We start from the raw sequence: 17,921 nt of genomic DNA, 5'->3' as shown, positions 1-17,921 counted from the left end.
TCAAAGAAACTTGTCCTGCTGCTTTGAGCTTCTTGTAAAGGTACAATTTAATCATGGGGGCAGTACTTACAATGCCGTACCTCGTGCAAGCCTCCAGCATGATGGTTCTGCGGAGGAGACGATTGATTCAATGTCATCGCATGAGGAACCTCAGAGCATGTAGGATGATGGGCAGGAGGCCTTACCCACGTCGGGTATATCAAGACAGGTGTTCATACCTGCACTTGAGTGATGCAGACTGTCAGAAGGCTGCATTTCCGCACAGAAGTTGTAACCGAGATCTGTGAGTTAGTAAAAGCAGACCTGCAACCTAGAAGCATCAGGAGGACTGCTTTATCAATTGAAGTGAAGGTTACAACTGTACATTCATTCTATGCATCTGGATCGTTCCAGGCCACAACTGGGGATGTGTGCACCATTTATCAACATGCAACACATATCTGCATTCGGCAGGTGACTGCTGCACTATATGCCCAGAGGAATGACTACATAAAGTTCCCCATGGCCGCCCAGGCAATGTGTGAAAGGGCTGTGGGCTTCTCCAGGATTGCTGGCTTCCCAAGGTACAGGGCTGCATTGATTGTACCCACATTGCCTGGCGAGCACCTTTGGAGGATTCCGAGATGTACAGGAACAAAAAAGGCTTCCACTCTGTTAATGTGCAGCTGGTGTGTGACGACATGCATTGTATTATGTCAGTCACTGCAAGATACCCTGGTAGCTCCCATGATGCATTCATCCTATGCGAGAGCTCTACATCTGCCATGTTTCAGCAGCAGCCAGAAGGGCAGAGCTGACTGCTGGGAGACAAAGGAAATGGCCTCGTCACCTGGCTCATGGCGCCCCTAAGCGTAATCTGGACGGAAGCTGACTGGAAATACAACATGTCGCACAATGTGATGCACAGCATAATAGAGAGGACCATTGGCATCTTGAAACAGAGTTTCCGATGCCTGGACCATTCCGGAGGCTACATGCAATATTCTTCTGAGATTGTCAGTCAGTTCACTGTTGTGTGCTGCATGCTGCACAACTTAGCCATCATGAGGCAGCAGCAGCTGGTAATAGAAGACCCACCTGAGATGAGAGTGGCTAGTGATGAGGAGGAAGCTGCAGATGACAAGGAGGAGGGCGAGGAAACCATGCAATTACCTGAACCTGGAGCACGACGACAGAGGAGGGCGGATCATGGTACCCCTTTAACGATTGCTCGAGCCTTGCGCCAGCAGTTCATCTGTAAACGCTTTGCTGCCTGAAGGCTCAGAGACAACTATTCCAAATGGACCATGCTTACTGTTTGGACCTGTTCGGTAATGTTGTGTTGTGTTAATGGAACAAATAATGGAAATGATTCAGTTATAATTTAAAATATATTTTATTCAAAAGTTTAATAAACACTTGTTTGTACTTAACTTTAATAAAAATATTCTTGTATCAAACTTTAAAGTTTTCAGTTAAGATCACTTACAAACTTTAGGATCACTTACAAACTTTTAAACTTGTAAATTAACATAACTTACAAAAAAATTTTAATTTGAGACCAGTTACAACAGTAACAACAATAATAATAACAAAACAACACCAGCAAAGAAAGGCTGCACCCATCTCTCCTCTACCTTATTCTAAGACCGCCCGCTGCGCTTGGTCTTGTTGACTCCACCCCTGCCCACAGGTGGTGGCACAGTGTTTCTCGGGTTGGTACCCAGCTTATTCTTTCGAACATCTTGGGTAATGCGCACTTCTTGATGGGGGGGGGGGGGGGGCGGGGGGAGGGGGCAGATGGTAATGTGAAAGGCCTGGCCTGGGTCTCTTCAGAGGCTGGTCTAGGGATTGGAGTGGGAGTGGCAGTTGATTCTGTCAGTGGCCGCGGTGTCTGGGCATGTTCCCTTATTGCAGCAGCTAACTCCGACATTCGCTCCCTCACTTGTCCTGACAGTGTCTCAACTACCTCCAACATTCCCTCCTTCATATTCACCGACAGTGTATCAGTGACCTGTGACATGCCCTCCCTCATGTTGAGCAACAGTGTGTGAACTACCTGTGACATCCCCACCCTCATGTTCACCAACAGTGTGTCAATTACCTGCGACATTCCCTCCCTCATGTGCACCGACAGTGTATCAGCTGCCTGCGACATTCCCTCCCTCATGTTCCCGGACAGTGTTCCCATTTCTCATGAGAGTGTTGTTACTTCTCCCGACAGTCCTGATACCTCATCACCCACCCCACTGATGGTGTCCAGGAGTGATCGAGTAAGGTCAATGCTCTCCGCACTCATTGACATCATCTGAACCACATCTGTTAGATCTTGCACCTCAGGAGAGCGCTGTCGAGCTCTCCTTCCCCTCCTCACCCTGAGTGTGCCTCGCTGCATCCCACTGGGACCCGCAGCCTCGGACAGCGGGGCCCTGGGTGTGCCTCACTGCACCCCACTGGGACCCGCAGCCTCGGACGGTGGGGCCCTGGGTGTGCCTCGCTGTACCCCACTGGGACCCGCAGCCTCGGACGGTGGGGCCCTGGGTGTGGCTTGCTGCACTCCACTGGAACCCGCAGCCTCGGACGGTGGGGCCCTGGGTGTGGCTTGCTGCACTCCACTGGAACCCGCAGCCTCGGCCGGTGAGAAACCATGGAATGTCCCAACACTCGCACCACTCAGGAAAGGGGTTGGCACCTCAATGGGCGGCACCTGCACCTTATCCAGAGTGAGTACAACAGTGCGGGCTCCATCCATCCCCTCCCCCTGCCCCTCCCCCTCCCCCTCACCCCCATACTCTTGGTCTGGAAGGTGGGATTGGAAGATGTTCTCCTCTTCAGGCTCGTCCGTGTCTGAATCTTCTTCTGCATCGGCTTCAGCCTAGTCAGGGTTCGCCTCAAGTTCTGCAAAATATAACAGAACAGACAAATGGTTAGCAGCAGAGGAGGGGGCAGGGTGGCATGAGTAGGCTCACACAGTGCAGGCAGCAGGCTCACTTGAAGGACCATGATGACTGATAGCACATTGCATCAACTGTAGCGTAGCTAATGGAGACATCCCCATGAACTGAAGCATGGCTAGCCCGCGCAGTACTTCACATTTAGCAAAGCCAGACTGTGGAATTTGCAGGACTTATCCTCTCCCTCGAGTGTGGGCCAAGCTTGTGCAGTGGAGATTGCTTTTATCCAGGCAGGACCCATCAAAGCAGCGACCCTGTCTTCTAAGGATGCAGATTTGCCGGGCTTCCTCCTGTTCGAGTTCTTTCCCTTTTGTTGTGCGCCATCTCCCTCTGCAAAGATGAAAATCTAACTTTTTAGAGAGGGTGCCTTTCTGCTGGACATATACAAATGGTCACATTTACAATTGCAATTCCATTAAATAAATGAAAATATCACTTACACTAACTGCTTGACCAAGGTCCTGCCATTTCTTTTTGCACTGGCCTCCGGACCGCGGGGTGGTCACCATTGCACAGTAATCTTCTGCAAGTTGGTTCCAGCATTCTTCATTTCTTTTGATGAAATTTTTGTGTGACCTCTGCTGATGTCCAGCTCGTGCCATCTGGCCTCAATTACAGGAGCTAGTGCCTCCACTTCATCCTGTGAGAAATTCTTGGTTCTTGAGCTGCATTTCATCTTGTATTGCAGCTTCAATTTTTCCAATGAGAATTAAAGTTCTCACACACAACTGGCTCTTTAAAAATGGCTGAAAGCAGACCAGGAGCTGTACTGGGCATGCGTGCCCATAGCAATCACGTCAGAAACGTCCTTTTTTTTTGCGCATGCGCAGAAGGGGTAGCATCGTTTTTTCAGTGCAGACATTAGGCTCCACCCCCCGAAGCTAAAGGACAGGCTGCGCAGCGCCAATTTCAAAAAATAGAATGCGGAAACTTGCTGGAAACTTTTTGGGGGCCAAAAAAAGTGGGCATAACTCTTATAATACTCCAAAAAACGACATTGGGGAAAGTTGAACCCAATGTTCTTGGACTTAAGGGAGCAAAGATCAGGGCTATACCAGGAGGAATGGCCAGGGTGAGAGAGAGTAATTGTTTTAACAGGGCCTAGGGCATCAAAGTTGGTGGTGAAGGTTGATTGAGCAGATCGGTAGCTGCAGAGATATCATGGTGAATGGAAGGCCAAACGCTGGACAGTTGGGAGTTGATAAGTGCAGTTGTAAGAGAGTCGGGAGAGAATTTTTTCCAGAGGCGGACACAGAAGGAGGTAGGGTTGGGGAAGGGGATGGAGTGGAAGGGGGATGTGGGTGGAGAGCAATACGAGGAAGTGGTCAGAGATGGCCATATCTGCAATTGACACAATGGGAGTAGCGAGGCCACGAGAGATGGCAAGGTCAAGGGGGGTGGCCGTGAATATGGGTTGGGAAGTTTACATGGAGGGAGAGACTTACATATATATTGGAATGATCGATGGCCCAAAGTGTCCCAGTTAATGTTCTTGACTGTTCATTTGCTTAAATGTAGTCTAGACTGTAGTTCAAGTGATAACGTGTGAGTTTCAGGAAATTTGGCTCTGTTTAGCCAGCTCAGTTTACAATTAAAATTAATAATTCAGTAAAGGTCATTATATAATTTTTAAAAATTCGTTCTGGGATGTGGGCGTCGCTGGCAAGGCCAGAATTTATTGCCCATCCCTAATTGCCCTCGAGAAGGTGGTGGTGAGTTGCCTTCTTGAACTGCTGCAGTCCGTGTGGTGAAGGTATTTCCAGAGTGCTGTTGGGATTCTCAGGGGAAAAAGACGATTTGAAGCCTCATTAAAAAAAAATGTGGCAAAATATGCTAATATGAATAAATATACTCCGATCTCACATTCCTTTACAACAATTTGCACTTATATAGGACCTTTTAATGTAATAAAAGATGCCAGGGTAAGGGGAACGCACACCTAACAGGGTTAGGGTAGGAGGTAGGTTCCAAGGAGGCTGCTGAAGGGGAAGAGTTAGACTGATGTAGAGAGGCTCAGGGGGGAAGTTACAAAGTGCAGGGGCCCTGATGGCTGAGGGCTCTAGACGGAGACAGGGGAGGAACAATAGGTAGGACTCGGAAGAGTGGAGGGGGTGAGCAAAGATGTTGCTGCAGAAGGATGCAGAGGTATGATGGGGCGAGGCCACAGAGAGATTTGTAAACAAGGATGAGCCTGCCCTGAAAAAGGCATTATTAAGCTGAAAGTCTGACTGTAGGTGAAATGCAACCCCAAAAATTAACATTTGAATTATTAGAATGATTGCTACCCGATGTTATGGTTTATTCCTGGGATTTTCTTGGCTTCCATGGCCCAGTAAGCTATCATGTAATGGTACATATTTCGCCATCAGGGGGAGCCCTAGATTCAATCTTAAAGTGTGTTAAAAAGACAAGCCTGAAGGCTCTGTGCCTCAATGCGAGGAACGAGAAATATTCGGAATAAGGTGGACGAATTAACTGCGCAGATAGCAATTAATGGATACGATGTGATTGGCATCACGGAAACATGGCTCCAGGGTGACCAAGGCTGGGAACTCAACATCCAGGGGTATTCAGCATTTAGGAAGGATAGACAGAAAGGAAAAGGAGGTGGGGTGGCGTTGCTGGTTAAAGAGGAAATTAATGCAATAGTAAGGAGGGACATTAGCTTGGATGGTGTGGAATTGGTATGGGTGGAGCTACGGAATACCAAAGGGAAGAAAACGCTAGTGGGAGTTGTGTACAGGCCACCGAATAGTAGTAGTGAGGTTGGGGACAGCATTAAACAAGAAATAAGAGATGTGTGCAATAAAGGTACAGCAGTAATCATGGGCGACTTTAATCTACATATTGATTGGGCTAACCAAACTGGTAGCAATGCGGTGGAGGAGGATTTCCTGGAGTGTATTGGGAATGGTTTTCCTAGCCCAATATGTCGAGGAACCAACTAGAGAGCTGGCCATCCTAGACTGGGTGATGTGTAATGAGAAGGGACTAATTAGCAATCTTGTTGTGCGAGGCCCCTTGGGGAAGAGTGACCATAATATGGTAGAATTCTTTATTAAGATGGAGAGTGACAAAGTTAATTCAGAAACTAGGATCTTGAACTTAAGGAAAAGTAACTTCGATGGTATGAGGCGCGAATTGGCTAGATTAGACTGGCAAATGATACTTAAAGGGTTGACGGTGGATAGGCAATGGCAAACATTTAAAGATCACATGGATGAACTTCAACAATTGTACATCCCTGTCTGGAGTAAAAATAAAACGGGGAAGGTGGCTCAACCGTGGCTAACAAGGGAAATTAAGGCTAGTGTTAAATCCAAGGAAGAGGCATACAAATTAGCCAGAAAAAGCAGCAAACTGGAGGACTGGGAGAAATTTAGAATTCAGCAGAGGAGGACAAAGAGTTTAATTAAGAGGGGGAAAATAGAGTACAAGAAGAAGCTTGCCGGAAACGTAAAAACTGACTGCAAAAGCTTCTATAGATATGTGAAGAGAAAAAGATTAGTGAAGACAAACATGGGTCCCTTGCAGTCGGATTCGGGTGAATTTATAATGGGGAGCAAAGAAATGACAGACCAATTGAACAAATACTTTGGTTCTGTCTTCACAAAGGAAGCAACAAATAACCTTCCGGATGTACTAGGGGACCGAGGGTCCAGAGAGAAGGAGGAACTGAAGGATATCCTTATTAGGCGGGAAATTGTGTTCGGGAAATTGACGGGATTGAAGGCCGATAAATCCCCAGGGCCTGATAGTCTGCATCCCAAAATACTTAAGAAAGTGGCCCTAGAAATAGTGGATGCATTCGTGATAATTTTCCAGCAGTCTATCGACTCAGGATTAGTTCCTATGGACTGGAGGGTTGCTAATGTAATACCACTTTTTTTAAAAAGGAGGGAGAGAGAAAACGGATAATTATAGACCGGTTAGCCTGACATCAGTAGTGGGGAAAATGTTGGAATCAATCATTAAGGATGAAATAGCAGCGCATTTGGAAAGCAGTGATAGGATCGGTCCAAGTCAGTATGGATTTATGAAAGGGAAATCATGCTTGACAAATCTTCTGGAATTTTTTGAGGATGTAACTCGTAGAGTGGACAAGGGAGAACCAGTGGATGTGGTGTATTTCGACTTTCAAAAGACTTTTGACAAGGTCCCACAAAAGAGATTGGTGTGCAAAATCAAAGCACATGGTATTGGGGGTAATGTACTGACGTGGATAGAGAACTGGTTGGCAGATAGGAAGCAGAGAGTCAGGATAAACAGGTCCTTTTCAGAATGGCAGGCAGTGACTAGTGGGGTGCAGCAGGGCTCAGTGCTGGAACCCCAGCTCTTTACAATATACATTAATGATTTAGATCATGGAATTGAGTGTAATATTACCAAGTTTGCTGTTGACACTAAGCTGGGTGGCGGTGTGAGGTGTGAGGAGGATGCTAAGAGGCTGCAGGGTGACTTGGACAGGTTAGGCGAGTGGGCAAATACATGGCAGATGCAGTGTAATGTGGATAAATGTGAGGTTATCCACTTTGGGGGCAAAAACACGAAGGCAGAATATTATCTGAATGGCGGCAGATTAGGAAAAGGGAAGGTGCAACGAGACCTGGGTGTCATGGTTCATCAGTCACTGAAAGTGGGCATGCAGGTACAGCAGGTGGTGAAGAAGGCAAATGGTATGTTGGCCTTCATAGCTAGGGGATTTGAATACAGGAGCAGGGAGGTCTTACTGCAGTTGTACAGGGCTTTAGTGAGGCCTCACCTGGAATATTGTGTACAGTTTTGGTCTCCTAATCTGAGGAAGGTCATTCTTGCAATTGAGGGAGTGCAGCGAAGGTTCACCAGACTGATTCCAGGGATGGCGGGACTGTCATATGAGGAGAGACTGGATCAACTAGGCCTTTATTCACTGGAATTTAGAAGAATGAGAGGGGATCTCATAGAAACCAATAAGATTCTGATGGGACTGGACAGGTTAGATGTGGGAAGAATGTTCCCGATGTTGGGGAAGTCCAGAACCAGGGGACATAGTCTTAGGATAAGGGGTAGGCCATTTAGGATTGAGATGAGGAGAAACTTCTTCACTCAGAGAGTTGTTAACCTATGGAATTCTGGAGAGTTGTTGATGCCAGTTCATTGGATATATTCAAGAGGGAGTTAGATATGGCCCTTACGGCTAAAGGGATCAAGGGGTATGGAGAGAAAGCAGGAAAGGGGTACTGAGGGAATGATCAGCCATGATCTTCTTGAATGGTGGTGCAGGCGCGAAGGGCCGAACAGCCTACTCCTGCACCTATTTTCTATGTTTCTATGTTACTATGAACATTCACAAGTAAGTGAATAAAAATAATGGCCCAAAAGTTCTTGTAACTGGTCAACGAACGGTGCCTGCCATTATTAGACGTGCTGATATTTTGCGCTATTACCTTGACAACTACTTTTGGGCCATAAGCTGATACAAAGAAACGGCACACTTATAGTACGCTCAAGAAGACTCATTCGGATGGCCATGTTCCACGCAGCTCAGCTAGCTCCCCGTGCTCCAGCAAATTTCCTTCCAGATCCTCATCCTTGTTTCCAAATCCCACCATAGCCAGGTCCCACTCTGGCTCAGCAACCTTCTCCAGCCGTACATCCTTGGCAAGTTTCTCCTTCTGGATGTCCAGGCCAATATTCCTCCCTCAACCAACATCACTAAAACAGATTATCCGGTCATTTATTGCGTTGTTGTTTTTGGGACCTTGCTGTGCGCAAAATTGGTTGCCACATTTCTCCCACATTACCACAGTGACTGCACTTCAAAAGTAGCTGTGAAAGGCGCTATTTAAATGCAAGTTTTCTTCCAGTTCCTTGGTCCCTCCGCTCCATTGTTAGTGTACGCTCTTTCAGCCCTTCTGCCCTACCCTCAACAGTCCCCTGCTCCAGTCTCTCCTCCGTCAGTTGTCCCCTTGTTCATGACCTGCTTTCTCCTCGTACCCAACCTCCACTGCTTTCTGTTGCCTTGTAAAGTATTTTGAGATACTTCATTGTGTGTGGGGTGTCCTACAGAAATGTCAATTGTCGTTGCCGCAAGTTTGAAAATTCCTCAGGAGTGAATTTCTGTGGGGGAGGGTGCCTCCCACTCATCAGCTGTGGTTCAGTGGGTAGCACCCTCACTCCTGAGTCAGAAGAGTGATGTTATATATACAGACTATAGATATACTCTCTGTGTAGTCACTGTACAGTTGCATAAAATGGAGACTTGTTTACCTGATGTACTATCAATAAGGTTTACACTACTGTGCTGGCACCACTGGAGGGTGCAATTGTTGGAGACCGGGGTTTCCTGTTCTGGTGGCAGAGGATGTATAAAAGGGGAGCTACCATGCGGCTGCCTCACTCTGGAGTTACGAATAAAGACCAAGGTCACTACAGTTTGCGTACAACACATTGCCTTGTGGAGTCATTCATAAGTACATTACAGGCATAACAGTTGTGGGTTCAATTCCCACTCCAGCAACTTGAGCACAAAAATCTAGGTTGGCACTCCAGTGCAGTGCTGCATTGTCGAAGATGCTGTGTTTTGCATGAGACATTAAACTGCTCCCTCGGGTGGATGAAAAAGATCCGATGAAACTATTTCGAAGAAGAGCAGGGGAGTTCTCCCTGGTGTACTGGATAATACTTATCCCTCAATCAACGTAACAAAAACAGATTATCTGATTATTTTCACATTGCTGTTTGTGGGAGCTTGCTGTGCACAAATTGGCTGCTGCGTTTCCTAGAGTACAACAGTGACTACACTCCAAGAAGTATTTAATTGTCTGTAAAGCACTATAGAACAACCTGTGGGTGTTGAAAAACACTTTACAAATGCAAGTCTTTTCTTTATCTGATGTAATTTTGGTGGAAGAGCCGAGGGAATAACCCAGGAAAGTGTTGGTTACGTCGTTTTTCCGGAGTTTCCGTGGCCCTTCTACCAAAGTTATGTTGGAGGAACGGGAGAACCCCGCAGAAATTCCCTCCAAAATACTCCACATTCTAGTTAAGAATGCTGCCCATTACGATCATGTAAACTGCTCTCTTGCTTGTCTCCTATAAGCCCTTCAAGCAGTTCACTTTTACCTGAAGCAGTTCTGGGAGACTGGTTTCCTGATGGTTACACAGTTAGCCCACCCCTCAGCAATAAATATGTTTTCTAACTGAACTGCCACTATCTACATTTTTTTCATCAGAATGATTCAAATATAATTTTGTTTTGCCCAGTGTATAAACTTTGACGGTAATAAAATCTTTAATACTGAAAAGAAAACTTGCCATGCTCAGTATATCTGCCTTATCTTTTAATTCTCATCATCATAGGCAGTCCCTCGAAATCGAGGAAAACTTGCTTCCACTCTAAAAGTGAGTTCTCAGGTGACTACAGTCCAATATGTGAATTACAGTTTCTGTCACAGGTGGGACAGTTGTTGAAGGAAAGGGTGGGTGGGACTGGTTTGCCGCACACTCCTTCCTCTGCCTGCACCTGTTTTCTACATGCTCTCGGTGATGAGACTCGAGGTGCTCAGCGCCCTCCCGGTGCTCTTCCTTCACTTAGGGCGGTCTTTGGCCAGGGACTCCCAGGTGCCGGTGGGGATGTTGCATTTTATCAAGGAGGCTTTAAGGGTATCCTTGAAATGTTTCCTCTGCCCACCTTGAGCACGCTCGCCGTGTAGGAGTTCCGAGTAGAGCGCTTGCTTTGGGAGTCTTGTGTCAGGTATGCGAACAATGTGGCCTGCCCAACGGAGCTGGTCGAGTGTGGTCAGTGCTTCGATGCTGGGGATGTTGGCCTGATCGAGTACACCAACGTTGGTGCACCTGTCCTCCCAGGGGACTTGCAGGATCTTGCGGAGACATCGTTGGTGGTATTTCTCCAGCGACTTGAGGTGTTTACTGTATATGATCCACGTCTCTGAGCCATACAGGAGGGCGGGTATTACTACAGCCCTGTAGACCATGAGCTTGGTGCCAGATTTGATCTTCAAACACTCTTTTACACTGTTAGCCCACCCCTCAGCAATAAATATGTTCTAACATGCACAGCAGACTGAAATGTCAGTTTGGCTTTGTTGTAACGCTGGAGTCAGCAGGTCGTGGGTTCAAGCCCCACTCCAGAACTGGAGCACACTATCGCGGCGGAACTTCCAGTAAGCCGCTGAGCGATGGGTCGGCTTGCAGTGAAAATGCCACATTTATCCTGGCCTCCGAGGATCCGAAAGAAATAACAGCCAGTACAGAAAATGGCTTTACAAACCCGAACGGCAAAAGCCATTAAAATAAAACTGCCTAGGGGGTGTCCCAGTTTGAGGGAGCAAAGAGTTCCTGTGGGCAGGGCCTATCCTTGAGGGAGGAATGTAGTCAATGCAGATTGAATATACTCTGTTAAAGGTCAGAGAGTTACCTGCCGCACCTGGTTTTGTTTATAAAAATAATGTGCTTGATGTCTGAATGTTACCTGAGTTGTTATTGAAGCTGATTGAATTATAATGGTTTTTGTGAATTTGAACATCCTTACTGTCAGTGGCAAACTTCTAACTTGCAGGCGTTTATATCTCAATGCTCTAGTTGCAGGAGAGTAGCAGTCTACGCCCTCCTAGTGCCGTACTCACCTGTTTACGTTACCTTTGCAATGCCGCTTTCTAACCAGAAGCTGCTTCTTCTTAGGCAGTCCCCCGGAGTCGAGGATGACTAATATGAGTTCTCAGGTGACTGATGAGACCAATGTGGGATCTACAGACTCTGCCACAGGTGGGGCAGATGGTGATTGGAGGGACGGCTGGGTAGGGTGCTTGGTTTGTCATACGCTCCTTCCGCTGTTTGTACTTGACTTCCACGTGCTCCTGGCGAAGTGTTTGGTGCCTTCTCGGATGTTTCTCCTCCACTTTGAGCAGTCTTGGAGAGAAAATGCTTCAAGGACACCCTCAAAGCCTCCTTGATAAAGTGCAACATCCCCACCCACACCTGGGAGTCCCTGGCCCAAGACCACCCAAAATGGAGGAAGAGCATCCAGGAGGGCGCTGGGCAGCTCAAGTCTCGTCGCCGAGAGCATGCAGAAACCAACTGCAGACAGCGGAAGGAGCGTGCGGCAAACCAGACTCCCCACCCACCCTTTCCTTCAACCACTCTCTGCCCCACCTGTGACAGAGACTGTAATTCCTGCATTGGACTGTACAGTCACCTGTGAACTCACTTTTAGAGTGGAAGCAAGTCTTCCTCGCTTTCGAGAGACTGACTATGATGATGATGAGATGCTTTTCAACTTAATGGGGTACTAATTCTGCCGGCACCTGACGCATTGATCTCATGTTGCGTATGATTTTCCAACTATTTTAATGGTTGTAACGTTATACACAGCACGTGGTCAATTATGTGAAGTGTGCTGCTGGTGGCTGAGGCTGATAACATGAAATGAGGAAGTTGCCTCAATAGAAGCAGCACTTAGTGCTTCTCTCACACTGAAGATACAGAGGAGGACTGCGACACAATTCAGGATAATATTAATAAACTTGCAGAAAGCACTTTACAGCCAATGAAGTACTTTGAGTGTAGTCACTTTTGTAATGTAGGAAACGCAGCGGTCAACTTGCATACAGCAAGCTCCCTCAACAGCAATATGATAACGACCAGATAAACTGTTTCTGAGAGATAAATATTGGCCAGGACACTGGGGATAACTCCCCTACTCTTCTTTGAAATAGTGTCATGGGATGTGTTTACATCCACCTGAGAGAACAGACGGTTTAACGTCTCATGCAAAAGATGACATGTCCGACAGTGCAGCACTCCCTCAGCACTGCACTGGAGTGTCAGCCTAGATTTATGTGACTGGGACGTGAACTCACAATCTTCTGACTCCGAGGCAAGAGTGTTACCCACTGAGCCAAAGCTCTCTTCCTGGCCCTCACCAACAGCTAAATATCGATCAATGGGAGTGATCTACTGAGTAACTCCATAATGCAGCTGCTGAATGGCTCCTGCATAGAAGGGTGAGGCCGATGTGAAAGGAAACAAATCACTAATATTTAACTGTCATAGAGGTTGCGTTTACAGCATCACTCCAGAGTCAGGTCTGTAACCACTTCACACCAGCGCTGAACATGTCGGGTGATTGCAGCCTAATTTCACACAGGGCAGAGAGTGCTGTAAAAGTGGCATGATCCTCCCCTGGGTACTGAGTGGGAAACTGTTTAATCCCCTTGTCTCGCGTTTCCTCACTTGAACGTGCTTACATGAAAAGCAGGCACACAACATAGCGACTGTGTATATAAGAAAAAGCAAATATGGAAGAGTGGAGCTCCCTAAGGCAGCCAATTAGAAAATGTATCATTGTGCAGAACACACTGCTGACAGAGTCCTGGAGTGTGAGAGGCAGTGTCAGATACAAAGGAGTCAATTCCGCAGGTGGGGGCTGAAAGGAATTGTTTTAACTCTCGACGTAAATGATGCCTCTGGAATAAAACCTCATAGATACAGAGGGAAATGGAGCCTGAAATGGCACACTGATTAATAATTCAAAACTTCAATTTAAGGGATTCATTCTGGTTTAAATTAGAGTTTGTGATTAACAGGAAATATCCTGTGTATCTTAATATTAATTCCCCCCTCCCACCGGCACGTGTCACTGGTTAAGGTGAAACGTCAAACTACCTCATTCGACATTTTTCTGCATGTAACTGAGCCAAGCTGCCCGCGCCAATGCCCTCCTCGGGGCCCCTGGACACAAAGCCTAGTCGTGTACCTCTTTGTGACGTTTCATTGGCCGTGTTTGAGAGGCCGCCTGGCTCCGCTCACTGCTGCGAGGGTCCTTATCTCCTTTTTCTGACAGACTGTGCAGTGGGTTGTATTTCTGAAACAGTTGTGTTTTTCAATGTTTTCCTCTTCTCCTCTCCCGAAGATGCCTCCTCCCTCGCTTTCGCACAGACGCAAGCAGCCCTCTGGCACCTCCCTCAAGCGGCAGGTCCTCCACGTGTCGAGTCCAGATGGAAAATGGAGACATGTTATCCGACGGGAGGTTTGGAGAGGTGGTGGATACCACAGTTTATACCAGGCTGGTCTAACACCGCCTCCAGTGCGCCAGTGCAGCCTTCAGTCGCCTGAGGAAGAGAGTGTTCGAAGATCAGGCCCTTAAATTTGGCACCAAGCTCATGGTCTACAGGGCTGTAGTAATACCCGCCCTCCTGTATGGCTCAGAGATATGGACCATGTACAGTAGACACCTCAAGTCGCTGGAGAAATACTCCCAACAATGTCTCCGCAAGATCCTACAAATCCCCTAGGAGGACAGACGCACCAACGTCAGTGTTCTCGTCCAGGCCAACATCTCCAGCATCGAAGCACTGACCACACTCGATCAGCTCTGCTGGGCAGGCCACATTTTCCGCATGCCTGACACAAGACCACCAAAGCAAGCGCTCTACTTGGAACTCCTACACGGCAAGTGAGCCCCAGGTAGGCAGAGGAAACATTTCAAAGACACCCTCAAAGCCTCCTTGATAACAGCCCCACTGACACCTGGGAATCTCTGGCCAAAGACCGTCCTAAGTGGAGGAAGTGCATCTGGGAGGGCACTGAGCACCTCGAGTCTCATCGCCGAGAGCATGCAGAAAACAAGCGTAGGTAGCGGAAGGAGCGTGTGGCAAACCAGACTTCCCACCACCCTTTCTTCAACCGCTGTCTGCCTCACCTGTATTGGGCTGTACAGCCATGATCTGAGCTTTGCCCTCCTGGGGCAGGTGTAGACCAAAGGCTTGTTGCCTTTTCGAACATTCGCCAGTTCTGACGAAGTTTCATTGACTTGAAACGATATCTCTGTTTTTCTCTCCACAGATGCTATCTGACCCACTGAGATTTCCAGCGTTTTCTGTTTTTAATTCAGGTTCCAGCATCCACAGTATTTTGCATTTGCTCCTTAAAACCTACCACTTTGATCAAGCTTTTGGTCATCTGCCGCAATTTCTTCTTATCTGGCGCGGGGTCAAATTTAATTTTTGTCTTATAACATTCCTGTGAAGCGCCTTGGGACGTTTTACTACGTTAAAGGCGCTATATAAATACAAGTTGTTGTTGTTGTGGGTGAGCCTGGCCAGGTCATTTAATGCCTCCTGCTGTGAAGCCGCCCTTCATTATCTCACCAAGGTGACCATTCTTCATGTGTGAGATTAACTGTGCACATCAGTAGGCACAAGCTGCCATTGACCAATGTCTACATGCAGGCAACTAACACCAGATAATAATCAGGAGTGGGGAATCTGTCTGATCATCTTTTCCCTCCATCGCTCACGGACACTGAGATGAATTGCTGTGCCCCAGATGAGATCGGGTAACTCAGCACTAACCGGGGGATTGAACCCAAGGCCTCACGGGGCTGTGCTGTGAGGCTCAATTCCTTCGCTGAGCAATGCTTTAACCAACTGCATTGGGCAGGCCACATCGTCCACATGCCGGACACAAGACTCCCAAAGCAAGCGCTCTACTCGGAACCCCTACATGGCAAGCGAGCCCCAGGTGGGCAGAGGAAATGTTTCAAGGACACCCTCAAAGCCTCCTTGATAAAATGCAACATCCCCAGCGGCGCCTGGGAGTCCCTGACCCAAGACCGCTCAAGTGGAGGAAGAGCATCCAGGAGGGCACTGAGCGCCTCGAGTCTCATTGCCGAGAGCATGCAGAAATCAAGCGCAGGCAGCGGAAGGAGCGTACAGCAAACCAGTCCCACCCACCCTTTCCTTCAACCACTGTCTGTCCCATCTATGACAGAAACTGTAATTCCCGCATTGGACTGTTCAGTCACCTGAGAACTCACTTTTAGAGTGGAAGCAAGTCTTCCTCGATTTCGAGGGACTGCCTGTGATGATGATGTCAGGGGAGCTGCTTTCTTCTTCTCATCCTGTGAGCGCTTGGTGTCTGATGCGTCGGTTTCAAACCAGTTCACATGGTCTCTCCTCTTCATTCCCCTGATGATAATTGTAAACGGCAAATAACAGCAATTTGCTTGTTACAGGACTGTACAAAGGCCCGGGGATTAGCCGCAATCCATTACACTTATATCACGTTGCATCAGGACCTGGAGCAAAACAAATCTCCCCAACACCGGCACAAACAGCTGTACTTCATCCAGAGGCAGTATCCCCAGAGTGAGGTTGAGCACATGACATGCAATCTGTGCTGCTTAACAAAGATTCTTTCAATGCCCTGACGCTCACGTAGAATAAATCTCCATCAAAATGCAGTAATGAACTACTTAATCAATCACAAATCCAGCTGTACTCTGTCTGTGGTTGGTTAATGATAAAACGATCGGTCTCCGGCCTACATTCCAATGCCATTTTCAATCAGCCCTTTTAACTAACGGATGGACATTATTCTTTTGTTTCATACACGTATAGGCAGCGACTTATTGATTGAATTATAGATTATAACACCCGACCCTGGGTTCCTTTTGAACTCCCGCACATACCCCTTGTTCTTTCCCCATGCTCAGAAATCCTTGCTCTCTGCATCAAGTTCTACACTGGGCTTATTTACAAGGAATTAAGGCCCCAGAAATGCACAGGGCCATTTATTGCACTGCGCAGGCAAGGCATCTGCCTGCCAATCACCTGCATCGCTGACCCTGTCGTAAAACGTTCGTACCGTCAGTAAATTAGGAAAGCACTCCCTATATCCAATGCATTGAACAGGAGTGAATAGAAGCAGTCACAGAACTGAACCTATGGGACACCACTACCCACTTCCAACCACTCTGAGAAATGGATATCTTTATAAAACACTGGTTAGGCCTCAGTTGAAATGGTGTGTTCAATTCTGGGCACGACACCTTAGGAAGAATGTCAAGGCCTTGGAGATAGTGCAGAAGAGATGCATGAGGATGAGGGGTCTCAGTTGTGTGGAGAGACTGGAGAAGCTAGGGTTGTTCTCCTTAGTAGAGCGGAGAATGTTAAGATAGAGGAGTTCAAAATCGTGAAGGGTTGTGATACAGCAAATAAGGAGAAACTGTTTCCAGTGGTCGGTTAACCAGAGGACACAGATATAAGATGATTGGCAAAAGAACCAGAGGCGACATGAGGAAACATTTTTTTTTACACAGCTAGTTGTTGTGATCTGGAATGCACTGCTTGAAATTAATTGGATAGCTCTACCAAAGACCCAGTACAGGCATGATGGGCCGAATGGCCTCCTTCTGTGCTGTATTTTAAAAACATTTGTTCACAGGTTGTGTGTGTCGCTGGCAAGGCCAGCATTTATTGCCCATCCCTAATTGCCCTTGAGAAGGTGGTGACGAGCCACTTTCTTGAACCGCTGCAGATCGTGTGGTGAAGGTACTCTCACAGTGCAGTTAGGAAGGGAGTTCCAGGATTTTGACCCAGCGATGATCAAGGAACGGCGATATACTTCCAAATCAGGATGCTGTTTGACTTGGAGGGGCACGAGGAGGTGGTGGTGTTGCTATGTGCTTGCTGCCCTCGTCCTTCTAGGTGGTGGAGGTTGCGGGTTTGGGAGGTGCTACCGAAGAAGCCTTGGCGAGTTGCTGCAGTGCATCTTGTAGATGGTACACACTGCAGCCACGGTGCGCCGGTGGTGGAGGGAGTGAATGTTTAAGGTGGTGGATGGGGTGCCATTCAAACTGCTGCATTGTCCTGGATGGTGTCGAGCTTCTTGAGTGTTGTTGAAGCTGCACTCATCCAGGTAGTGCTGTGTGACGGGGTCAGGTTGGTCGAGGACCTTTGTCTTACGGATGTTTAGCGTAAGGCCCATGCTCTCGTACGCCTCGGTGAAGGTGTTGATGATAGCTTGGAGTTCGACATGGCAAGCGAGCCCCAGGTGGACAGAGGAATGGCTTCAAGGACACCCTCAAAGCCTGCTTGACAAAGTGCAACATCCCCACTGACACTTGGGAATCCCTAGCCCACGACCACCCAAAGTGGAGGAAGAGCATCCAGGAGGGCGCTGAGCACCTCGAGTCTCATCGGCGAG

General features: G+C 47.6%; 1 long non-coding RNA gene across 1 annotated transcript in view; it reads right to left on the bottom strand.

The window, feature by feature from the left end:
• LOC139237535 (uncharacterized) overlaps nucleotides 1–17,921 on the bottom strand; it is a 154,569-nt gene that overhangs the window by 130,312 nt on the left and 6,336 nt on the right. The gene's annotated exons all lie outside the window — the stretch shown is intronic.

This window comes from Pristiophorus japonicus, chromosome 2, assembly GCF_044704955.1.
Source record: "Pristiophorus japonicus isolate sPriJap1 chromosome 2, sPriJap1.hap1, whole genome shotgun sequence".
Classification (NCBI taxonomy): domain Eukaryota; kingdom Metazoa; phylum Chordata; class Chondrichthyes; family Pristiophoridae; genus Pristiophorus; species Pristiophorus japonicus.
Note: the sequence above shows the minus strand (reverse complement) of the source record. Positions and strands in the feature narration are given on the sequence as shown.